At 46.5% G+C, this 26129-nt stretch overlaps 1 protein-coding gene and 1 non-coding gene across 4 annotated transcripts in view; both read right to left on the bottom strand.

Annotated features, from left to right (window-relative positions):
* UBE2E2 (ubiquitin conjugating enzyme E2 E2) overlaps nucleotides 1–26129 on the bottom strand; it is a 373873-nt gene that overhangs the window by 14567 nt on the left and 333177 nt on the right. The window lies entirely within an intron of this gene.
* Nucleotides 968–1046, bottom strand: MIR6532 (microRNA mir-6532). Its single transcript, NR_107806.1, has one exon. It is a non-coding gene; the product is annotated as a microRNA mir-6532 (primary transcript).

The following is a 26129-nucleotide window of genomic DNA, read 5'->3' on the forward strand; positions in this document are numbered from 1 at the left end:
CTGCTTCATTCTTTTTTACTGCCAAATAATATTCCACTGTATGCTCACACCATATTATATTTACCCATTCACTAGCTGATGGACACGTGGATGGTGCACGCTTTTTGGGCACTGTGAATGGTCTTGCTGTGAACATTTGTGTACAGGTTTTGCATGGACCTGGTTTCATTTCTCTTGGATAAATACGCAGCGGTGGAAGTACCTGGCCAAATGGTAACTCTGCACTTAATCACTCGCCGAACTGCCAAAATGTTGTCTGAAGAGGATTCACATCGCCACAGGCAATCTGTGAGGGTCCAGTTCTCATTCTCACCAACACTGTCAGTATCTGAGGATGCCAGATTTTAAAGACAGAATAGCTTACACCCACTGGACGCCTACCAGGTGTCCAGTTAGAAAAAAAAAAATATATATATATATACATACACACACACACACCATGTTCTCTACAAACGTGTTCCTGCCAACTATGGAAAATAAATCCTCTCCAACTGGAGTATTTTTCTCATGGCCTGTGTCTACAAGGGACCAAAGATTATCCCAATCCTGTCTTCCCTCTACTTCTAACCCTGATGGAAGTAAAAATGACAACAACACTCTTCAGTTCAGTTCAGTTCAGTCGCTCAGTCATGTCCGACTCTTTGCGACCTCATGAATCGCAGCACGCCAGGCCTCCCTGTCCCTCACCAGCTCCCGGAGTTCACTCAGACTCACGTCCTTCAAGTCGGTGATGCCATCCAGCCATCTCATCCTCTGTCGTCCCCTTTTCCTCCTGCTCCCAATCCCTCCCAGCATCAGTCTTTTCCAGTGAGTCAACTCTTCGCATGAGGTGGCCAAACTACTGGAGTTTCAGCTTTAGCATCAGTATTTGTAACACACACCTTTTCTTCAACCTAAAAAAGTGCTTTTTCGTCCCACAGTCCTTACACGTAGTCCGCCCGCCAAAGACTGTACTCTAGTGCATCTCTTTCCCTCTCAAACCGTCTTTCCTGTCCGCACTGCTGTTCAGCACACAGAACAGGACAGGAGACGGCTGGAGAAGGATGTGAAGGCAGCAGGGCCCTGGGCCACCACACGCGCCCAGTCTGCACCGCCCTGGGGCGTCTGCGCTGGAGTCCACAGGCAGAAACCCCCCGCGCAGCGCCAAAGCCGGACCAGAACGTCAGTGGTTTCGGTGGACTGGATGCTTCTGCCTGTCGCTGAGGGCTGGCCGTGTGTAGCCAAGACAGCCCGGTGAGTCTCGTGGACGCTTCCGCCCTGGGCAGTGCCGCTCCCAGGAGGTGTGGGCTGAGGTCTTGCTCCGTCTCCTCCTTTGGGGTGGGCAGGGCCTCTTGCGGTCTCAGTCACAAAGACAGCAGACAGTCTGGGGTACTGACGATGACCGTCCCATACGTGTCTGTTTGATGAATGAGTTAATGAGCAGTCCCACTGGTCAGGATGGAGGGAGCTGATTTCTGATAGACAGCCTTCCTCCTTCCCACACTTGAGCCTGAATGACTTTATCCCTATGGGATCAGCGGCTCCAAGTCACTCATATGAGTGAGGAAGCATCTGGGCAGCCCCAGTGTAAATCTCCTTTTGTGATTTAATATTTAGCTATCTCTGCTGCTGCTGCTGCTAAGTCGCTTCAGTTGTGTCCGATTCTGTGCGACCCCATAGATGGCAGCCCACCAGGCTCCCCCGTCCCTGGGATTCTCCAGGCAAGAATACTGGAGTGGGTTGCCATTTCCTTCTCCAATGCAGAAAAGTGAAAAGTGAAAGTGAAGTCGCTCAGTCGTGTCCAACTCTTAGCGACCCCGTGGACTACAGCCTACCAGGCTCCTCCGCCCATGGGATTTTCCAGGCAAGAGTACTGGGGTGGAGTGCCATTGTCTTCTCTCTCTGCTTTCGGTCTAAAGCACGCAGTATGATCGACTTCCTGTAAATGACCTCTTGCTTGACTTCGACTCCTTTTTGTCTCTTTCTGAAGGTTTCAATTCTTCTTTTGTTTAAACTGAGGCACGGCTGATGTACAATATTATACATGTTTCAGTGTACAACATAGTGATTCGCAATTTTTAAAGGTTATCCTCCATTTTATAATTATTATAAAGTATTATATTCCTTGTGTTGTATAACATACTTTGTAGCTTATTTTATATGCAGTAGCTTGTATCTTTTAATCTCCCAACGTGCCCTTCCCTTCTTCCTTCTCCCCAGGGGTTCTCTGTACCCTTGAGTCTGCTTCTTTTTGTTACTTTCATTAATTTGTTGTATCTTTTTAAGATTCCAGTATATATCATACACTACCTGTCTTTCTGTCTTATTTCACTGTGTATAATACCCTTCCGGTATATTACCATTCTGTTGTGATTACTGTAGCTTTGTAATGTACTCTGAACTGGGATTCCCTGGTGGCTCAGATAGTAAAGAATCCACCTGCAGCGCAGGAGACCTGGGTTTGATCCATGAGTCGGGAAGATCCCCTGGAAGAGGGCATGGCAACCCACTCCAGTGTTCTTGCCTGGAGAATCCATGGACAGAGGAGCCTGGCGGGCTGCAGTCCATGGGGTCACACGGAGTCAGACACGACTGAGTGATTATGCACATATTAGTCTGTATTCAGTTGTTTTCTATTTTATTGGCATCTTGCCTGAACTTGAACCTCCTTTGTTGTAACCCCTTGGGCAACATGTTATACCAGTGGAGCAAACTTTGTCTATATATACAGCTCCTCTCCTACTTCTGCTTCAGCCAGGTGGGCAGACTGACTTCCAGGATTCAAACCCTTACTGTATCCTTCTTACATAGATAAAGAACCATGTCAAACAAATTCTAACACGTCATAAGTAGTAAATTGTGAATCTTGCTTTCCATTTTTCTACTAGCACAAAATGGGGGATGGATGACAGGTGGACTGATCCTCTGGGGACCGTGAACTGACTAAGTAATAGTCACTGATCTTGGAGTGTTCTTCTGGCACAGCAAGCCTGCCCTGGGCATTTGCGGGAGACCAGGCACAGCCAAGTGCACGCATTCACCAGTGACGCTGGCACAGTGGTGAGGAAACCAAGTCCTGGGGGCGCTGGTCCCCAAATATCTGTGGCCCTTGCCCCCTTCCACCTCTTCAGGGCCTCTGTCATCTCCTCCCGGCACCATCAAAATGCCCTTGAGCATCCCCGTTTTCAGTCTTTTCTCTCCCAAATGAAGTAACTTTATTCTGCAGAGACATGAACCTGGTCCCAAAGGCCCCTCTTTTCATACCCTCTGTTTTCCACTGTCCCTTCTCCCTTGCCATGAGATTCCCCAGGGCAGGGCCAACTATGCATAAAGATTCCTTTTGGCCAATAACCTGCATGATGTCCCAGATGGTTTTTACCCATTCAATTATTTTTCTATGTCTTAATCATATTTTATCTTCAACAGGGGCTGCTCTGATGCTCTGCACTCCTCCTTAGTTGTCAGGAGTCGCTGCTCGAGGAGCCTCACGAGCAGTGACTCCTGACAAGTGGGTGAGTCTGCATCAGAACCGTCGCTCTAGTCTTCCTTAGGAACACCCGTCTCTGAGGATGAAGACAGAGGTCTCAGGAAGGGGCTCTTAAAACACAGAGAGGAGGGAAGAAAAGTAACTGACACATTAAACCCTCCAAAACCATGCTGATTTAGGAGAATCACCTTATCCCATATGGGAGAGGGGTTCCATATGCCCATTGTGGGATTTTTCTAATCTGGATTTTAAACCCTCACAGAGTTAAGCCAACTTCTCTGGAGCCAGATGGGCCCTCTCACCCCCCCAGGGCAGAAAGCCCAGCCCTCTGCTTGTTGCTGCTCCCCTAAGTAGGCCTTGGGTGACCCTGAACAAGCCTTGCTGCACTGGCCACAGTAACACGCTGACCTTTCTTACCTTAACCCCTCTCAGGATGGCGGCCAGCTGCTCTCACTGTAAGGAAACTCCAGGCTACTTTGGGACAAAGCCACGCAGCAAAGCTCTGCAGCCCCTCACTCTTCGGGAGCGTACAGTAATGCAGAACGGGGTCTCTCTCAGTTGTGGAGAAAGAGGAGTCCTCTCACACTGTTGGCGAGAATGTGAGGTGGTGCCCCCACTGCGGAGAATAGTGTGGAGTTTCCTCAAAAAGCTAAAAACTGAACTATCCTGAAAGTCAAAGTGGGAAAACTGTTAGTCGCAGTTTTGTCTGCGTGTCTGACTCTTTGCAACCCCATGGACTCTAGTCCATCAGGCTCCTTGGTCCATGGGATTCTCCAGCCAAGAATACTGGAGTGGGGGTGCCATTTTCTTCTCTAAGAACTACCATAGGATCCAGAAATCCCACTTCTGGGCATATATCCAGACAAATCTAATCCAAAAGATACACCCTTGTTCATAGCAGCACTGCTCACAGCAGCCGAGACAAGGCGAACACGTAAATGTCCATGGACAGGAGCGGATAAAGACGAGGGTAAAGGCGTGGTCCATACACACAATGGAACACCACCCAGCCATAAAAAGAGTGAAACAATGCCATCTGTAGCAACATGGGCAGACGCAGAGATGATCACACTAAGTGAAGTAAGGCAGAAAGAGAAAGACAAACACCGTAAGATGTTACTCACATGTAAATCTAAAACAGGACACAAATGAATCTGTCTACAAACAGAAAAAGACTCAGGCACATGAAGAGCAGACCAGTGGTCGCCTGGGGGAGGGGGTTGGCGGAGGAGGGAGTGGGGCCTGGGGTCAGCAGATGTGAGCCTTTATACACAGATGGATAGACACGGTCCTACCGCACAGCACAGGGAGCTACACTCCATATCCTGTCACCCTGATGGAAAGGAATACAAAACTTCTGTGTGTGTGTTCAGTCACTAAGTTGTGGCCGCATGGACCGCAGCATGCCAGGCTCTCCTGTCCTTCACTATCTCCTGGAGTTTGCTCAAACTCATGTTCGTTCATTGGGTCCACGATGCTATCTAATCATCTCAGAGATCCTCTGTCACCCCTTCACCCTTTGCCTTCAGCCACCCCTTCGCCCTTTGCCTTCAGTCTTTCCCAGCATCTTTTTCCATGAAGTGATGGGACCAGATGCCAAGATCTTAGTTTTCGAATGCTGAGCTTTACGCCAGCTTTTTCAGTCTCCTCTTTCACCCTAGTCAGGAGGCTCTTTAGTTCCCCTTCCCTTTCTGCCATCAGAGTGATATCATCTGCATATCTGAGGTTGCTGATATTTCTCCTGGCAATCGCTTGTGTTTCATCCGACCCAGCGTTTCACATAATGTACTCTGCGTGTAAGTTAACAAACAGGGTGACAATACACAGCCTTGTCGCACTCCTTTCTGGAGTGTGAACCAGCGTGTTGTTGCATGTAAGGATCTCATTACTGCTTCTAACCTGCATACAGGTTTCTCAGGAGACAGGTAAGGTGGTCTGGTATTCCCACCTCTCCCTATATATATCTTTATATATATATATATATACACACACACATACATACACATGTATATACATACACACATGTAACTTAATTACTTTGCTGTAGAGCGGAAATCAACACAACACTGTAAATCAACTATACTTCAAAAAAAAAGTTTTAAAAAGACAAAACCAAAACAAACCCACAGAACTGGGCCTCTAGCTAACTGCAGTGCAACTCTGCAAAGCAGGGAAAATGCCCCTTGATCTGGCTGCCTCGTCCCCATCTGGCTAACTCCCTGCCGTAGCCACTTTCCCTTCTTGACACTCACAGATCTTCCTCTCCCAGAGGAAATGATCATATATTGGATCTCAATGTGACTGGCACCGAATAGGCCATCTTTTCCAGAGGTTTGTACCTTTTTAAAGAGAACTCCGGAGACCCCATTTAGCCCAGAGAAATGAAACTGACACAAAATAACTGGAGCAAAGGAGTAGGTGCGTAATTTGGCTTGGACTCAGAGGAACTTGGGGTTCTTCACGCCACAGAGCTGCGAGCCAGCCTGCACTCTGCCGCTGGAAGGGACGCAGTGCAGGCTGTGAGTCCAGCAGTGTCTCTGTCCTCGCTTCATAAGCCTGATTCGGACGATGACTCCTCAGGGAGCTGCCTCCACAAGTCATCACTCATGAGAATCTGACCCACGCTGAAGCTTAACTTTGCAAATAACACTGACGCCTGTGCGGTGTGCGTGCTCAGTTGCTCAGTCATGCCCAACTCTTTGCGGCCCCACGGGCTGTGGCCCGCAGGCTGCTTTGTCCATGGGATTCTCCAGGCAAGAACCCGCCGTAGTGGGTTCCCATTTCCTACTCCGGGGGATCGTTCCTATGACAGTACTTGAATTCTTCCTCCCAGATTCGTTATTAAAATGGAGGGAATGGGTTGGAGGAAGCTCGCTTCCTGCTCTGACCCTGCAGATCCTTTGATGGGTGGGAGACACTGCTCTCAACTCGGAGCCGGAGGCTGGCAGGAACCCCACTCTCAGGGGCCTTATCCCACCACTGTATTTAATCAAGACGGTTTAAACCGTTGGGGGTACTTTTTGGACTGGAAAGGCCACTCTTTTTTTTTTCCTTTTTGGTTGCATCTCATGGCATGCAGGATCTCCCGGACCAGGGACCAAACCTCAGCCCCCTCCAGGGGAAGCGTGGCATCTTAACCACAGGACCGCCAGGGAAGCCCAGAAGGGCCCCTCTTGATGCAGCGTGAAACGGGCCACACAGGGCCCTAATCTTTAAATGCTTGTGGGGGCATGGCTCCGGGTTTTCAGACGCAGCACTTCATTGGGAGTCTTTTTTTTGGAAGCTAAATTTTTCTGTTGAAATGGAATCTGGTAACCAGCAGTAAATTACACAACTGTACTTAAATTCTAAAGTAGTTATTTTTACAGCAGTTTTATGAAGTTTAATTTATCCCATTGCCCTGAAAGAGGTAATGAATGCTTTGAATAGTTCCACCTATTTTTCTATAATTGGCTACATTTGTTTCCAGTGTAAATATGCTGACGAGATTTGCATGGAGATTACACATCTAGAGCTGTTTTCTTTTGGGGGAGGGTAAGCAGTGAATAGACCCACTGCCCCTAAATGAGGATGCACTCACATGTGCCTGAACAATTACAATTTCACTTGCAAATTAGTTTAAATAACTACTCTTCACATACTTCCCAGGTGGTAAAGAACATGCCTGCCAATGCAGGAGACATAAGAGATGCGGGTTCAGTTCCTGGGTTGGGAAGACTCCCTTGAAGGAGGGAATGGCAACCCACTCCAGTATTCCTGCCTGGAGAATCCATGGACAGAGGAGTCTGGTGGCTACAGTCCATGGGGTTGCACAGAGTTGGACACGACTGAAGCAACTTAGTACACTCATACACACACACCGTGATTGTTTTTAAGAATGATTCTTTTTTAAAATATACAGTTTTAAGATTCAATCAACTGTCTAGACCTGTTAAAATTTTCCCCATTTTGTATAAGACCAGTAAGCAAATTCTGGGCACTGACATATACCATACTGTCTTACTGAGGTTTAGAAAACCAAACAAAATATACAGCCCTGTGGAAAATATACCTCAATGACTATTTGTGGCAAATAAAATGAGTAGAATGGATCTTCTTTTAATTGCATCTACTTACCAACATTTCCCTTATAGAGTATATCTAGTGAGGATTCTTGCATATATTCCTAAATTATCAGTTTAAAATTTACTGAATTCTTCAAAAATGTTTATTTTTTCAGATAAAACATAAAGAGCTTCAAAGAGGAAATCATTAATAGAGGTAAATAATATGAAGTGCTCAGCACATCAGGAGAGACATCCAGTTCTTTATTAAGAGATACGAGGGTTGAGTATGTGTGTGTGTAAGGGTGTGTGTGTGTGGGTGTGTGTGTGGGTGTGTGTGTGAGTGTGAGGGTGTATGTGTGTGTAAGGGTGTGTGTATGTGTGTGTAAGGGTGCATGTGTGAGGGTGTGTGTGAATGTGAGGGTGTGTGTGTGTGTGAGTGTGTGTGAATGTGAGGGTGTGTGTATGTGTGTGTAAGGGTGCGTGCGTGTGTGTGACAGTGTGTGTGTGTGTGCATGTGTGTGTGAGGGTGTGTGTGTGTGTGTGTGAGGGCGTGTGTGTGAGGGTGTGTGTGTTAGGGTGTGTGTGAGTGTGAGGGTGTGTATATGTGTGTGAGAGGGTGTGTGTGTGTGTGAGGGTGTGTGAGTGTGAGGGTGTGTGTGTGTGTGCGTGTGAGGGTATGAGTTTTTGATGGTGTGTGTGTGAGAATGTGTGTGTGTATGTTAGAGTGTGTGTGTGTGTGTGTGAGAGAGGGTGTGTGTATGTGTGAGTGTGAGGGTGTGCCTGTGTGTGTGTGTGAGGGTGGGTGTGTGTGTGTGTGTGAGGGTGTGTGTGTGTGAGGGTTTTCGTGTGTGTGCGAGGGTATGTGTGTGTGAGGGTGTGTGCATGTGTGTGAGGGTGGGTATGTGTGTATGTTAGTGTGTGTGTGAGGGTGTGTGTATGTGTGAGTGTGAGGGTGTGTGTAAGGGTGTGTGTGTGTGAGGGTATGAGTTTTTGAGGGTGTGTGTATATATGTTAGAGTGTGTGTGTGTGAGGGTGTGTGTATGTGTGAGTGTGAAGGGGTGTGTGTATGTGAGGGTGTGTGTGTGTGTGTGAGGGTGTGTGTGTGTGTGAGGGTGTGTGTGTGTGTGTGTGTGTGTGAGGGTGTGTGTGTGTGAGGGTGTGTGTGTCTGTGTGAGGGTGGGGTGGGAGGAAGGGATCCTGAGACTGAACTGCCTCTGGCCTCTGAGTGAGGACACAGCCACTTATCTGCGTGAACAATGACTGCATTTTCACTTGCAAATCAGGTCCAGCAGGTACCTATAGGGCTTTGCATACTTAAATTACTCAGTCTAGGATAATCCTAAAAAACCAGTAATAAATCAAAATAATCCTGGAGAACTATTCCCTGAAAAATAACAGAATTAACAAGCACTGGCATTGAGCTGAATTAGAGGTTATTTCTAAGGTCCGCGGTGCCAAGCCACTGTGGTGGCAACTCGCGCTAACTATTCTAACAGGCCTTAAAATTCGTATTAGAGTGACAAGTAGATGCTTGTGTCCTTAATTCAACACTGTTCGAAAAAGAAAAAGGGAAGGACGCATAACCGCCTCATGGCAGGACAGACAGCTGGTGTTGGGCAAACACGACCATCTCTTATTACAATGTTGTTTAAAATCGGAAATGAAAATTAGCCCAGTAATTTAATTCTCATTTGTACTAAGTTCAAGTCTCTGGTGCCCGATATCTGACACAGAGAGGCCTCCAGGTAATCCAGTGTGGGGCTGGCAGGTCATGGTGAAGGCTGATCACAGGGCAGGAAAACAGATGTTCCGTGCCTTCCACGTCCACTGGCTCTCTGGGACTCTGCCTGCCCCTGGGAGCGATGCTAAATGCTTAATCAAATGCACGTGGATTCCTCAGAAGGTGCAGGGCTGTACTAACAAGTACACCATCAATCTATAATCAAGTTACAAACCAAACTAAAAATAAGTAATTGTTTCTCTAGGGATGACACAAATACTTTCATTAGCTGGTTATGTTTAATGTCAGAACTGAAGTCTGTGGAGCTGAAAGAGGGTCAGCCGAGTCATCACATGATGCTTGTGCTCTGACTCCAGATGGTTTATCTGACCGATGCCATTCCAAGTTCTTAGGAAGTGGTACTTCACTTATCATGGGGACGGAGGTGTTTATAAACATTTGGTTTTAGCACTTGAACTAGTCAATAGTAACATGTAGATGAGCAGGCTTTAGCGGCCAGAAGTGCTGAAACAGGCAAAATAATATGTCCATCCTGGACAGGCAATATCCAGGTGATGGCTGCTGGGAAACAGCGTCAGGTCCCACAAGTGGGGGCGGCCACCCCCTCATCCACGACACTACCTTCCAAGTCAGATGAAGGACGATGGTCTGTGAGTTAAACACGATGAGTCCACTTCAGGGAGAAGCTGCTCATGAGCTGGTGCCCTGAACTGTCTCTTATTTGAGGTGGTTTGATTTCGGGATGGTCCACATCTCACAGTCTGGACTCACTGACCAGACTTGCCTTTAAATAAGCCTGAGACCCAGGCATCGAAACTGAAAACATGTATTTATAGATATGTCTGTGTGTGTGTCTGCTTAGGGGTGTAAAAGCGTGAGGCAGAGAAGTGGCAATAATAAAGCAAAATGCTGTTTGCATACTTGCATTTATCTGGCCTTTCATCCCAGACTGAGAGAATAAAAGCTGTTAGAGCAGTGTACTTCGGAGGGTGGAGGATGAATGTACAGATCTGACATGGTTTTTTTTGAGACGAAACCTAACGTCACGGCGAAGTTTTGAGGCAACTGGGTTTTGTTAGGGCATCAAGCTGAGAGTGGCTTTGGAGGACATATCTCATTAGGTGGAACCAACTCTTGCCCGGCCACTATTGTTGACGCTCCTTTGATAAGACCTTCTATAATATGACCTTCAAGGGATATCACCCCAGAGAATAACAATAAGAAATGCAGTAAGACAGCCATTTTGACAGGTTCCTCTCAGAGACAGGCTGACCTTCTATGGCGATGTCAAGAGAAACAAAAAGCCAGATTGACTTTCTAATGGAATTTGTCAGATCCCTACAATCTCCAAGGAGGGCTGCTTAAGCCTTGTTTACAGACAAGAGCATAAGAGAAATACAGTGAGAGTAACTTGCTATTAGAGAACTGAAAACTTACCCTTGAAAAAAGCTATGGATCAGGCCTGCTACGTTCTTTATCTTTGGAAAACAGTGAATGATCAGAAGTTGAATCTCATCAGCTGTATGGACTACATAACTGATAGGCAAAGAAAGGAAACATTTTACAGAACATACTGATTCTGTTTGTGCTGTTTCAGAATCATAGAATGATAGAATTTGTTTTAAAATTGTGTAGGAGTCTTGGTACAGAGGAAGACTGGATTCTTGAGATATATATGGATTAAGCCACTTGACTAGCATAAAGGGTAACATTCTAAACGGTAAGTGTGCAATACATATTTTAAGGGTGAATCTTTCATTTCTTGTAAACAATGCATGTGTGTAATACTGGTTTCATCTTAAATCTGGAATCAGTTGGTTTTTAAACCCTGACACAATATCAACAATTCTAATCTGTTTTCTTTCCATGTTTATTTTTGAGGTAGCGTTGTTTTATATGGTACAGCTTTGAGAAAGCTAAAAGAATCCAAAGAACTATCGTCAATGACTGGGATTTTTTTAAAAAAGGAAGAGAACAGAGGCATTTAGAAAACTGAACCAATTGCTTCAGAAACAACTGTCAAATTCTGAATGGTGAATGCATGATCCACTTTAAGAGCTACGGCAGTTTGTACACGTAAACGGGAGATTAGCGATCGTGGACAAAAACAAAGGCCCCAGGGTTACGGCTACCGGCATACTGAAGTATTCTTCCAAGAAACTGCAGCTGTCTAGACACTGATCTGCTATGGGAGACTGCTCCACTCCTGCCCACAAGTCACACTTCTGTGCCGTTATCCTTTCTTTTTCTTTGTAACGCTGTTATAAATACGTTCATAATATCGTTGCTTTTCCTTTCTGTCTACAGTTATCAGGCTCCATGTATTCCCTTTCTTTTCCTTCCAGGGGCCTCCCTAAAAGGAGAGTAAGGACCAGGATGAACACCACTGCTTCCTGACCTAGTGTTTGTTACACTTAAGTGTGACCAAACGGAGGAAAGAAGGCTTCTGAAATTTTAGTCACGCAACAGCTCAGTGTTCTCCTGGATGCCTGAGGGCCTCAGCTGCATGTTCAAGGCCTGGAGTGGAGCTGGGGAGCGTTCCAGACTGCGCTAGCATTCACATGGTAAGAACTGATGGGGAGATGAGGTCAGCTGATGGAGATGCCACAGAACCTTATGTTCTTAAAGTGCGAGAGTGCGATTTGCAAAGAAGTTATTATAAAAAAGAAACAGTGATCCAGACTCTTTGCATATGGAAGAGAACCCAAGCTCCTGGTCGTGCAGGCACCGAGCTGCAGAGTAGAATCATACAGGTGAGTGCAAGTTCTCCGTGTTACCTCTTGACAATCAAGTCCTTGGAAATGCAGACACATCCAAACCTCAAACCTCTCCTTGGTGACCTTCCTCGTTTAGACTGTCTTGACCTTGTGCTCAATAGCTGTGACATCTGAATTTAGTTAAACAGATGTTCACCATCAGCCTTTCCTAAAGCAGGGCATCCCATGATGAGTCAGAATAGGAGGAAGAAAGTCTAACATTTGAAGGAAAACAACACCAGATTCTCCTTCGAGGCCACTGGATACTGCTGTGTCCAGAAAATTGAGGGAATCTCCTCCAGTTAAGCTCCAAGGCCCCCTGGGAGCTGGTACCTGATGCAGAGTATTCTTACCAACATTCTGGCAGGAGCTTTGTGAATGTCCCATTCCAATCGGCTGGGACATAACAAAATGCTAACAACTGGGTGACTTCCACAACAGAAACTGACCTCATAGTTCTGGAGGCTGAAGGTCCAGTTCAGTTTCCGGTGAGGGTTCTCCTCCTGGTGTGGGGACAGCCACCTTCCCTGGGTCCTCACAGGGCAGTGAGAGGAGAAACTAGCTCTCTGATGTCTCTTCCTATGAGGGCACTAATCCTACTGGGCCAGGGCCCCACCCTTATGACTTCATTTAGCCTTAATTACCTCCTTATAAACCCAGTCTACAAATACTGTCATGTCAGGAGTCAGGACTTCTGCACCTGAGTTTTGGGGGAACAGAGCTCAGTCCACGGCACACCCTTAGAGGCTGCTCTTCCTGTGTTGGGGGGTCTGTGATAGCAAGCCATCTTTCCCATCTCCAGCATCCTTTCCCACCACGCAAGGCCCCTGGTCAGTCATCCTTCTCACGTCCTCATCCCCACGTTTCCTTGTTCGAGAGTGTGTGACAGTCTCCCTGGGCACCCCATCTCTTCAGTCATACCCTCCCCAGTCCAACAGTGTGGTCTGCTATTTCTGCACTTCCTGGATTTCTGACCCACCCTCTATTACAGTCTAAGTGGTTGGAAGAACATTCCTGTAGCTGTGATCTTAGCTCCCACAGAACCCCCTGCAGTGCCCAGCACAGAGCTTTCCAACTTTAGACACTAAAAATAAACGTGCTGAATCGAGGATTCTGTAAAATTAGAGTAACTGATAATAATTGCAATGGCTATTTACTACTAGGCAAATTTAAAATGACTAAAAGTGAACAGGAACATTATTTTATATTCGGAAATTTGTGTGAGGGACTTCCCTGGTGGTTCAGGGTTTAAGAATCCACCTTGCAATGCAGGGGACAGGGGGGTGTTCCCTGGTTGGGAACTAAGACCCCATATGCCCATGTGAGCAGCTAAGCTGCTGCGGAGCAAAGACGGCTGGGCACTGCAAGTAGAGAAACCTGCACACGCAGTGAAGAGCCTGAGTGCCTCAGCCAAGACCAGATGCAGCCGAAAATAAAAAAATTAGACAGAAAATATGAAAAGGAAATCTGTGCACATAGTTTGTGTGAAGGGGTGCATGTCAGGGATACTGGTAAGACTGGGGTGGATGAAGAGCACTCAGAAAAGATGCTGAGCCTGGGTGCCTGTTCACACAGAGGCGTGCAGAGTGCTGTTACGTGCCGAGAGCAGGTGCCCTGTAGCTGCAGGGACCTTGGGAAAGATACTGGAAACTCGGACTCAGCAGAGGTCAGTATCGGCAGATGGTCTTCTGAGGAAAACACGGACTCTGCACAGAATAGATGCAGGAGCATTTATACTTCGCTTGTGTGGGAGGTTCGGATATCCTCTACCTCACTCCAAGCTGGACAGTCCTGAGCACACGATGAAAACCGTGCACCTGGAGAGTTAGAGTGTGCTGGGCCCCTTTTATACACGCGTGTGAGTGTGCTGCAGCGGGCTCCTGTGATGCACGTCAGACATTGTGACGACAGTGTCCTGTTGGACAGGGACTGGTCTCAGCCTAGCTTCTGGGATCTTGCCCCCAGAGTCCTCCTCCTTCTCATGATCTCTGTACAGATTGAGGGGGTCCTCTGAATTGGGGGGCGGTGAGGAGACAGGGGCCCTTTGTCTGGGGGACACGGATGGGCGGGGGATGAGCTGCGGAAGCTCACCTCTCAGGTCTAACGTGTTTGGCTGTCAAGGACGCAGCCTGCTGTGGGAGGCCGAGGACAGAGGAAGGGCTCAGTCACTGCACGCCACCCTGCCCCACTCCGAGTCAGCGGTGTGAGGCTCCTTCCCAGCCTGGGGGGCAGACACCCAGCAGAAAGGCTGAGGAAGGCCCTCGGGGCCCCCTGAAAGCACGCTGCGTACCCGGCACAGCACGGGCAGAGAGGGAGAGGCTTCTGCCCACGGGGCACCCTGGCGGAGCGGGTCCCGTGGCACACGGCCGGGGAACACACGTGCTGCTCCCAGCCTCTGGGTCACGGGGCTGGGTCACTCATGGTCCAGCTCTTGGACTTCAGTGTCCTTAAGGGCAGGGCCTTGAACCGAAGTGTTTTAACTACCCGCGTCCACCTGCTCTGGCCTAGGACCAGAACTGGAGCTTGGTACGTGTTGCTGGACGACCAAGTGACCAAGCATGGGGCACCCGCGTGGTGTCCGCGCGGAGAAGTGGCATCTCAGTGGTGTGACCCGGAGACCACGGCGGGGGCGCAGGACCGGCGGGGAGGGGCGCAGGCTCCCGTGGGAATTCCCAAACGGAAGCCCCAGTTCTGGCCTGCCCCGGACAAGCCCCCAGCCTCTCGGAGCCCGTGTCTTCATCTGCAAAAAGCAGGGAACACGAATACCCACCCCAGAGTGGTTAAGAGCATTAAATGAGGCAGTCATGCAGGCTGCTTCCCTATCTTGGTAACTGTAAACAGTGCTGCCATTAACTCCGGGGTGCATGTATCTTTCCAAATGAGTGGGTTTGTTTTGTTTTCAGGAACATATTCAGAAGTGGAAAAGAAACCAACTCTTTGGAAAAGACCCTGATGCTGGGAAAGATTGAAGGCAGGAGGAGAAGGGGACGACAGAGGATGAGATGGTTGGATGGCATCACTGACTCAATGGACCTGAGTTTGAGTAAACTCCGGGAGACGGTGAAGGACAGGGAGGCCTGGTGTGCTGCAGTCCGTGGGGTCGCACAGAACTGGACACGACTTGGCGACTGAACACCACCACCACCCAGGAGTGGAATCGCTGGGTCATACAGTAGTTCTGTTTTCAGTTTTCTGAGAAACCTCCATATTGTTTTCCACAGTAGCTACACGAAATTACCCCCCACCAACAGTGCATGAGGCCCCCTTTCTTCCCCACCCTTGCCAACACTTGCTGTTTGTAGACCCCTGATGACAGCCTTTCTGACAGGTGGGAGGTGTGTCCCACTGGGGTTCTGATTTGCACTTCTCTGATGATTAGTGATGTTGAGCATCTTTTCATGTGCCTCTTGGCCATCTGTATGTCCGCTTTGGAAAAATGTTTATTCAGGTCTCCTGCCCATTTTTTAATTGGGTTGTTTGTATTTTGCTGTTTAGTTGTATGAGCTATTTGTATTCAATATTTTTTGAATATTAATCCCTTCTCTGTCATACCATTTGCAGATATCTTTTCCCATTCCATAGGCTGACTCTTGATGGGCAATGTTTCCTGGCTTTCCCTGGGACAATCTGGAAGACACCTCTTTTCCCTGTTGAGTCCAGGGATGACCCTGGGAGATCCCTAAGGATCAGCTTTGGTTCAGAAACTCACCACGTGCAGCCTTCACACCCTGGTACTAAGCAAGACTTACCAAGACCCTGGTCTAAGTTTCTTCCCACCATAAAAACATTTATTTTCACTGGGAGTGAAGTCAGTCAAACAGTGGCTGGTGAAAAGCCAACTCTAGTCACGTGGGTGCATAATTAGGGCATGAAGTCAGATCTAAATTTTATCTCTTGGGCCACACACAGAGAATCTGAGCACAGATTTTCAGGGGGCAGACGAGGGCATGAGGGTCATAATGCCATCACTGATTCGATGATGCCACTGATTCGATGATGCACGGCGCCTCTATAAATGTTTAAAGAACGTTAGACTAAAGAACATTTAAGAAGAAAACCTCAAAATCGTTTAAGAATTTCCATCTTGGTGTAAAAAAACTCTCTGTCCTATCTTGTCGTTGATTCTATGATGGCAATGTATGCCACTGGGATGCCAGGTTAAAGGAAACATGTAACCTGCATTTTGAAAGTAAAAAGGAAAACTGCAAAAGCATTCTAATTATCTATGAGGAAGACCACAAGAGGAACAGGAGGTTACATTTCCTCCTGGTACCCAGCAGAGGGAGGGTGATGTTGTCCCAGCGCTTCCTGTTCTCAAGAGGCAGCCGGAGGAGTCACCTTGCTGATGCCAAGGGTAGCAAAACCTCCTGAGGAAAATGGAAATGCTTCTCCTTTAATTCTGAACTGTGTTAGTATTCTTATTTCCTAATGAGTTTCTGACACTCTCTAAATTGAACACAGCACAGGTGAGCAGTAAACAGACACATTACCAATTATTTATAAAAAGAAGCTAGTTCCTCAAGACAAAGAGGGAAACCTCTTATTAGGAATGAATCGTCAGTGACTGGAGTGAATGGAAAGAGACCAGCATTTTAAAACTAGGAAGGGTACAGAGAATGTTTACAAAGTGATCACACTTTACTGCGTCTGAATATTTGCACACTTCTACTACAGCCAACATGAATTTCTGACCAGTTTAACAGCTAATATTTTGGTTCTAATTAAGTAAAAGACATGCACGCTAGTCAATTCTTAAGCATTTACATATCAAGAAGAAAAGAGCTGAAAACATTTGAAAATATTGATTAAAAATTACAATAATGCTTCAGAAACTAACTGAAAAGACTCTATCAACTAAAATTTAATTTCAACTTTTCTCATTTTAATTTACCAATGCTTATTTAAAAATTTTTAGCTATATAAAATTTTAAATTATTTACTTAAAAAATTCAAACAATAAAACAAATGTAAAAGTAAATCCTCTCCGAACTTATACCTTCACATTCTAACCTCAAAGAACATGTTCTTTTTAACAGTCTGACATGCATTTCCACATTCTCCTATGTGTTTACAGACAAACATGTATATCTCGGAGTGTTTGTGAGTGAGGTCAGCTTTTAAAAACAGATCAAAGTACATCATATTGTGAGTTTTCCTCTTTTATGACAGCTTTAAGCATCTATTTAACCATTCTGTAATGATGCATATTAAGAACTTTTCCAGATTTTTGCTTATAATCTCAAATGCTGTGGAGTATTCCCTGTATGTGTATCAGTGAGCACGTGTGAGTATTCATACAGGATGGACTCACTGAAGTGAGATTGCTGCTCAGAGTTTATGAGCATTTTACATTTTGACAGGTGCCTCCAAATTGTCCTTGAAAAATGCTGTACCAATCCATATACAACAAGCAGTGTATAAATGTGTCTTTCCCTATATACTCCCTGTATAGGATGTTATTAATCTTTCATTTCTGTCGATTGTGGTTAAAGAGAAATCTCATTTTGGTCAGTATTTACGAGAGTTTGAATTGCTTGCTTAGGTCATTTTCCCATTTTTCCTACTGAGTCATTGGTTGTTTTACTTGTTGACTTACAGTTCTTCCTACACTAGGAACAGTACCTCTCTGCCCATGATATGTTCCAAGATTGGTATCTGCTAACCTTGTATGGCATTTCTGCCACATAGAATTTCAAAAACTTTTGTGTAGTCAAATCTGTTTGGTTGTTTTAGGTGGGAGGGCAAACCCATCCCTGTTAGTAGAAGTGGAAATTCCTCCATTATTTCTTCAAATATTTTTTATTTCCTGACTCCTTTTCCTGGGACTCCAATTACAAGCATGTTAGGCAGCTCCTGTTGCCACAGCTCACTGAAGCTCTAGTCATTTTCCTTCTTTGGGGCCTTTGCTTCTCTTCCTTTATTGTGAACAGCTTCTACTACTACCTTCAGTTTCACTGATCTTTTCTTCTGCTGCTGCTGCTGCTGCGTCGCTTCAGTCGTGTCCGACTCTGTGCGACCCCATAGACGGCAGCCCACCAGGCTCCCCCATCCCTGGGATTCTCCAGGCAAGAACACTGGAGTGGGTTGCCATTTCCTTCTCCTTTTCTTCTACTGTATCTAATTGCTGTGACTCCATCCAAGGTACTTTTTTAATGTCAGATACCATATTTTTTATCTTTGCAAGTTTCATTTACATCTTTTTTTTTTTTTGGTTGCATGGCATGTGGGATCTAGTTCCCTGATCAGGGATGGAACCCACTTTCTTAGGCACACAGAATTCATGTATAATAGGTGTTAGTACCGTTCTTGCCTACTTAATTCCATCATCTCTGTCATTTCTGGGTTAGCCTATATGAATTAGTTTTTGTACTGATTTATGGGTTCCATTTCCCTGCTTTTAAAAAGCCCCGTCTTACTTTATTGGATGTACAACACTGTAATTTTACGTTGTTGGGTGGTGGAATTTGTTGCATTCCCCTAAAGAATGTGGTACTTCATTCTAGTATGTATTTATTTAGGCAAAGTTCAATCCTTTTGAGCTTGCTTTCAAACTTTGTTAGGCCAGGTCCAGAGCAGTCTTTGGCACAAAGCTCATTTACCCTTATGTTATGAGACCTCTTCTGAGGACTGCATGCCTCCTGTGTATGGTGAGGTCTTCCCGCTCACGGGAGCCTTCTGTGAGCTAAGGAATACAGTCTACTGCTCTATGGAGGCTCTCCCCCAACCCCAGGTGGCTTCCGATACTAATAAATGCACAGATTCAAATCCCTTTTCGGTCTCTGGAGCTTCCTCTCTGTGCAGCCCCTCTTCCTGGGTCTCTGCCCCACAAGGTAAGACATCTCAGTCTCCAAACCCCATCGCCGTCTCCTCCACTCAGGGGGACAGCTGGGCTCTCTCTGGATTCTCCCTCCCTGCCGTGCAGCCTCGACGCTCCTCTAGGCAGTAACTGGGAGCAGCTGTGGGCTTTACTTCGCTTGTTTCCCTGACTGTCGTCCACTGCCTAGTTTTCTAGTTGTTTAAGGCAGGAGTATAAATCTGGTTTCCATTATTTCTTCATGGCCAGAAGCAGAAGTCAACTTTGACGTATTTTAAAAACATTATAAACAGTCTGGACAATAAAGGCTATCTAGTTCAGTAATTAAATTTGTTCAAATCGCATTACAAATTAGATACATTTCACTCCTACCTTAACTAGACATAACCTCTGATCTTCAGGAGTCTGCCATCCAATATGATGTTCTGACATGTTTTAAGCTGTCTTTAGACCTACGACTTGTATTTGGGCTTCCCAGTGATAAAGAATCTACTGGCCAATGCAAGAGATGCAGGTTCCAACCCTGGATTGGGAAGATCCCCTGGAGGAGGGCATGGCAACCCTCTCCAGCATTCTGGCCTGGAGAATCCCATGCACAGAGGAGCCTGGTGGGCTACAGTCCATGGGGTTGCAAAGAGTTGGATACAACTGACCAGGCACACACATAAGAGTAAAGGAACTCAAGGGTGGCAGTAAAGATTAATAAAGGCTTGAACTTGAAATAGGCAACATTTCCTGGGGAGTTCTCTGATTGGATGGGGTTGCATGAGGGCATGCAGTTCGTGCCTTATGCATGCTGGGAATAAAGAGGCAGATTTTGGGCAGAGGATAGCACTGAATATTTGAATAATCTAATAAAGACAGGAGACTACTGCAAACTGAAGTCATTAAGTCAAGCTTGATGTACAATTCATTCTTCCTTTTAGTCTTCCTTCTAGAAAGTAGGTTCCGTCACATGTGAAACTCCAAATGCACAGAACTAGAAGCCATTTAAAGATCTTATTCGAGAAACCAAAATGTGTTTTTGCCATCTTGAAGGTTATCACACCTTGCAGAGCTAGCAAGGGCCCATGGCCTTCAGTTTAATACAGTCCATACAATACGCACCACCTTCAAGGGGTTACAGATGCAGAGCCCCCGTGTCTTCACAGTTACTCTGGAAAGGTGGGTCAGAAACATGGTCTTACAAGTGAAGACGCTGACTGATCTAGTGAATGAGAGAGGGGGGCAACAGAACACGCTAGCTTTCCCGACATCGTCAGGCTCAGTGTGATCTGGTCCCCATGACCTGATATTTCATTTAACACGGCGAAGCACAACCTTCGCTGTAGTCATGGTCTGCCTGGCACTGGTGAGTCTGGCGAGGAGGTCAGCAGGAAAGATGCATGTGAAGGTATGTGACTGTGAGTCAGACTCGAGATCTTAGAGAACTCAGGCAAGAACACAGCAAAGATCAGGGCAACAGCTAAGAGCTGAACAACAGAAACCATCTTACACTATGCACTAACTCCAGTGTTTTCATTGTAAATCCTGCCACCAAGGACTTCCCTGGTGGTACAATGGATGACATCCCGCCTGCCAATGTAGAGGACATGGGTTTGATCCCTGGTCTGGGAAGATTCCACCTGCCTTGGAGCAACTAAGCCTGTGCACCACAGCAACTGAGCCCACACGCCCAGGGCCCAGGCTCTGCAACGAGCGCAGCTGCCGCCCTGGGAGGCCGAGACTGCAGCTGCAGAGGAGGTCCCGCTCGGCACAATGGAAGAGAGCCCGGGCACAGCTACGAGGACTCAGCGTGGCCAAAATAAATACCCAAACAAATAAAATCCAGGAAAATGCGGCCATCCATACACAGGGCAAGGACATTAAGAGCATCAAAATGAGATCATCGGGCTGTGTGCCTGACGCTGCTTTGGCAGTGGCACTTACAGAACACGGAGCTTTGCATTTAATATATTTTCCAAACTAGATTAGGAAAAGAAGCTGCTTAGCTGCAGAAAGAGGCCCCGGCATTAAGAAGGGAGGTCCTGGCTTAGAACAGCGCCAGCTCTGGCGCGGTGCTCCGCGCTCATCCACAGTGTCAGCGCTGACACCAGCCCCCTTTTGAGAGTTGGCGGGCCACTCCTGCCTTGGCACACCCGAAGAACAAGAGTCACCGCTTGGCACGTGGAGCAAAATGGAATATTCCAAGGTTGTCCTCGGCCAACAGACGCTACAGGCTAAGTCATCTGATTATAGAGAGAATAATAAATAAAGCTCTTGCAAAGTAAAAATAAATCAAAAAGATAGTTTATATTTACTTCTTTTAAAATTTTTCCTTCCTTTTTTTTAAAAAACATTTTTCTGGGTGAAAGAAAGGTTAAAAAAGTTAAGGAGCAGCATGGGGAGAAGACAGTCCCTTCAACAAGGGTGCTGAGAAAACTGCACAGCTGTGTGTAAAAGAACGAACCTGGAGCATCGCCTCACAGCACACACAGAAACAAGCTCAGTGGGGCTTAAAGCCTAAGCGTAAGGCCTGAAACCATACAACTCCTAGAAGAAAACACAGGGATCCACTCTTTGACGTAAGTCTTAGCCATATTTTTTTGGATCTGTCTCCTCAAGCAAGGGAAATAAGAGCGAAAATAAACAAACGAGACCTAATTAAACTTATAAGCGTTTGCGCAGCAAAGGAAACCATCAACAAAATGAAAAGACAGTCTACTAAATGGGAGAAGATACTTGCAAATGATATGTCTGGTAAGGGGTTAACATCTAAAATATACAAAGGGTTCACACAATTCAACCCCAGAAAAACAAACAACCCAATTAAAAAAAAAAAAGGGGGCAGAAGACCTGAACAGACATTTGTTTCAAAGAGGCCATACAGATAGTCAACAAGCAGATGAAAAGATGCCTGCACCATCACTCATTATCAGGGAAATAAATAGAAATCAAAACCATGAGGTATCAGCTCACACCTGTCAGAATGGCCACAATCAAAAAGACCACAAACGATAAATGTCGGCAAAGACGCGGAGAAAAGGGAACCTTAATTCACTGCTGGTGGGAACGTAAATCGGTGCAGCCACGACTGGAAACAATATGGAGATTTCTCAAAAAATTAAAACTAGACCTACCATGTGATCCAGCAATGCCACTCCCAGGTATATATTAGAAGAAAAGGAAAACACTACTTCAAAAAGGCATCTGCACCCCAGTGTTTATAAGAGCATTATTTACAGTAGGCAAGACAGGGAAGCAAGCTAAGTGGCCATCCACAGACTGAAGAAGATGAGATATTTACATATATACACAATAGAATGCAACTTAGCCATGAAAAGAACGAAATTCTGCCATCTGCAGCGATGCGTACGGACCTAGAGAACACACAGTCAGTAGCCTAAGTCAGAAAGAGAAGAGCAGACGCTGTGTGTGTTCATCGATACACGTGGAATCTAAAAAAATGAACAGATGAATATAACAAAACAGAAGCAGCCTCACAGATGTGGAGTGACTACCAGTAGAGGCGTAGGGGCAGACAGGAGAAGGGAAGGAGGTGAGAGCCAGACTGCTGTGTATGTAACAGACAGGCTGTGCTGTGCTGCGCTTAGCAGCTCAGCCGTGTCTGACTCTGCGACCCCATGGACTGCAGCCCACCAGGCTCCTCTGTCCACGGAATTCTCCAGGCAAGAACACTGGAGTGGGTAACCTTTCCCTTCTTCAGGGGATCTTCCCAACCCAGGGATGGAACCCAGGTCTCCCTCATTGCAGGCGGATTCTTTACCAGCTGAGCTACCAGGGAAGCCGACAGATAAGCTACAAGGAGCGTCGGTATAGCACAGGAAATACCAATATTTGGTAATAACTTTAAAGGGAGTATAATTTACAAAAATCTGAATCGCTATGTTGTACATCTGAAACAAATACCGGAAATTTACTATACTTTGACTGGAAAAAAAGAGAGGTAGGGCAGCAGGCAAACAATAAGGGTAAAAAGAAAGAAAAAGAGAAGACTCAGCAGAAAAACTAGGAGACTGGGAACACAAATAAAAGAGAAGAGTCCTGCTGGAGGGCAAAGGGAGAGAGGAGAAGGGACTGCCAAAGACAGATGCGCCCACTCAAGCTCTGCCCCACAGAAGCACACCGTCCCTGTGCCAGCTCGGTGGCACCTCTGCAGGACAGGGAGACCCTTCGGGCTCGAGGGAGCAGGCGAAGCAGAGCCCGGGCCAGGTGGGCTTTGTGCAGAGGGTCTCTGTTTTTAACAACAAAGCCCAGGGGGTGATGCGCAGCAGAGTCCCAGGGCTCAGGGCGGCAGGTCAGAGATGAGGAAGGAAGGGCTCCTGAAGCTCTAGCCACTCTTTCAGAAGACGGTGTGCGTTACACTACCTTGTGGATAACCTTGGCTGTGGCTCGCTGACTTCCTCGTGACTGCTCTTCCTATCAGGACTCCGGGAAGCGGGGGGTTGGGGGGTCTTTCGAAGGCAGTGATGGCCCGGCTGCTGTGGCCAGGCAGCGATGGAGTATGGCTCTCCCGGGATTGGCTGTTTCTATCCGCAAGAAGAGGAGCAAGTCCAGGGCTCCCCTCCGGAGAGGACCACTCTTCCCTCGGGTTTTCTCACAGAGCCGCTTCGTCAACAAATGCTCTGGGCACAGAGTGTTCACAGACAGTGAGGTCACAGGGGGGGCCTCCCACGGCTGCCCGGGCGAGGTCAGTGCTCTCAGAAGGTGGTCCTCCCTGCCCGCTCGGCTGAAAGGGGGACATGACAGCTACAAGGGGACTTGGACGGGGAGAAAAGCGATCGGGCGATTGGGGGGTCCGCGCCTCAGGCCGAGGGTCCTTCCGAGGCGGGTATTGCGTGCAAGTCACCATCCCGGAGGGCGTTTCATGCTGTGCTGTGCTGAGTTGCTCAGTCGTGTCCACCTCTGTGTGACCCCATGGACTGTGGCCCACCTGGCTCCTCTGCCCATGGGATTCTCCAGGCAAGAATGTGGGAGTGGGCTGCCCCGCTCTTTTCCAGGGGATCTTCCAAACCCACGGATCAAACCTGTGTTTCCTACATCAGCAGGCGAATTCTTTACCTGCTGAGCCATCACATTTTAAAAACATATTCACTTTTAAAATTTACATAAAGTAAAATCCATAAAGCAAATCCATTTACATAAAGTAAAAATCCACTTCCCAGGTGGCTCAGCGGTAAAGAATCCGCCTGCCAACGCAGGAGATGTGGGTTCGATTCCTGGGTTTGGAAGATCCCCTGGAGGAGAGCAGGGCAACCCACTCCAGTGTTCTTGCCTGGAGAATCCCATGGACAGAGGAGCCTGGAGGCCTACAGTCCACGGGGTCACAGAGAGTCAGACACGACTGAGCGGCTAAACAGCAGCAGCGAAATCCATGCTGTCTTTTGAAAAGCAGGCACAGGTGTTTCTGACAATAAATATCATTAGAATGATTCCATCTACTGACGAGTATTAACAGACCACGGCATTACAGATATGGACAGAGAAGGGGAGGGAAGTCTGAATTACAAAAGAAATCAACCAACCAAGAAATAGAACTTGGAGTTTCAGAAGTGGCATAGAGTGAAAATCGAAGAGAATTACACAGACAATTTTCAGTTACTTAACAATCTCATCATTTCCATTAAGACATATTCTAAATGTAGAAAAGACACCTGAAGCAAATCCCTGCCTTGGAATAACAGTGGGAACCTTTCCGTGTGTGTGGAGACCTGGAGACCACAGGGTAGCTGGACAACAGACAGGAAAAATACATCTTGTTGGAATGAAACTGCTGAGCAAAGCCTGACACAGTGATGTCTCTCCTGACACAGCTGTAAATAAACCCAGGCAGAGAATGCTGGGACGTTACGAAATGGTCCCCTTGGACCTACCACAAGAGAAACTTTAATCTCTTATTATATGCCTCACTCTGCCAAAGAGAGTCAAATGATGTGCAATATAATAGTTATGCTCAATAAAATAATTACCACAGAAACAGAGTAAGTCATAATAAAGCGCGTGGACAGAGGTGTAGAAAAGCAGTGGGGATCATCACAAGGGTTAATGGAGCGACTGTGCCTGAGCATTAAATTAGTGCTGAACTACCTCAGGACCAGAGTGAAAATAAAGACGTGACGACAGAGGAAAGAGGACTCATTTAAAGAGTGAGGCACTTATTACTGGCCCTAAACTTTAAAGACAAAACAAAACACCCACAGGAGAGGTTATCTAGGGGAACAGGAAAGACCTTTGACCTAAAAGATACAAGTCTTGCATAATTCTTTCCCTGTCATTTAAAACGAAACTTGCTTTACTCTGAACTGAGGGGCATTAACGAGTCCTTTTTCATCACTGCGATCTTTATCTTTAAATGATCTTAATTTAAGAAATAATTAAAGAGGACCTCCCTGGCGGTCCAGTGGTAAGGAATCCGCCTGCCAATGCAGGCTGGATCCCTGGTCTGGGAAGATCCCATGTGCGGCAGAGCAACTGAGCCCGTGGGCACCGCAAGTACTGAGGCCCATGCCCCTCAACCAGAGGGCAGCCCCTGCTTCCTGCAGCTAGAGAACACCTGAGCAGCAGCCAAGACCCGGCTCAGCCAAAAAGAAAAGTCAGTAAATAAATAAAACATTTTAAAAAAGAAATAATCAAGAAAAAGTTCATTAAAATCTAGCCTAAATGTTCTTGCTTCTTCAGAAATCTCTCAAGTAAGGGAAAGACAGTCTTTGAACCACGGGCTGGACAGAGAGTCCAAGTGAAAGTCACATTTCCATGTGAGGAAAGATGGTGTTTGTTTATATTAAGGGTCTGCTTCACTTTTCAATTTCTTATTTGTGTTTTCAGAGCCTTTCACTGACGAGGATGGAACAGGAATTTCAACAGCTTTAGCCAATATTCAAAAGAACATTAGACATCAGAGATCTGAAGATAATTTAGGGGGAGAAACACACCTCAAATACAGAAAATTTACTAAAGTTTACACGGAGAAATACATCCATTAACTGATTTTAGTGGAGGAAGACTTCAGTTTGGGGAGAGTGGAGAAACGGACAAGCGCTCGTTCCAACCACTCCACCATGCACTACATGCTTCTCTAAGGAAAAAACAGATGAGTGCTGATTTCTAAGTAGGAGAACCCCTGCGTGACACTCTCCAAACGTAAAACGAAGAGAATGTCCATCAGAAGTTGATATGTACAGCAGCTTTTTAATGAGATCGACTTCTACACAAATAAAATAAGAGGATTTTATTACAGAGACAGCAATAGACTTATAACAAAAACTGGTAGCAACTGCTGATCCACGTCTAGATTTATATTAAGGGA

Source organism: Bos taurus, chromosome 27 (assembly GCF_002263795.3).
Source record: "Bos taurus isolate L1 Dominette 01449 registration number 42190680 breed Hereford chromosome 27, ARS-UCD2.0, whole genome shotgun sequence".
Taxonomy (NCBI): Eukaryota; Metazoa; Chordata; class Mammalia; order Artiodactyla; family Bovidae; genus Bos; species Bos taurus.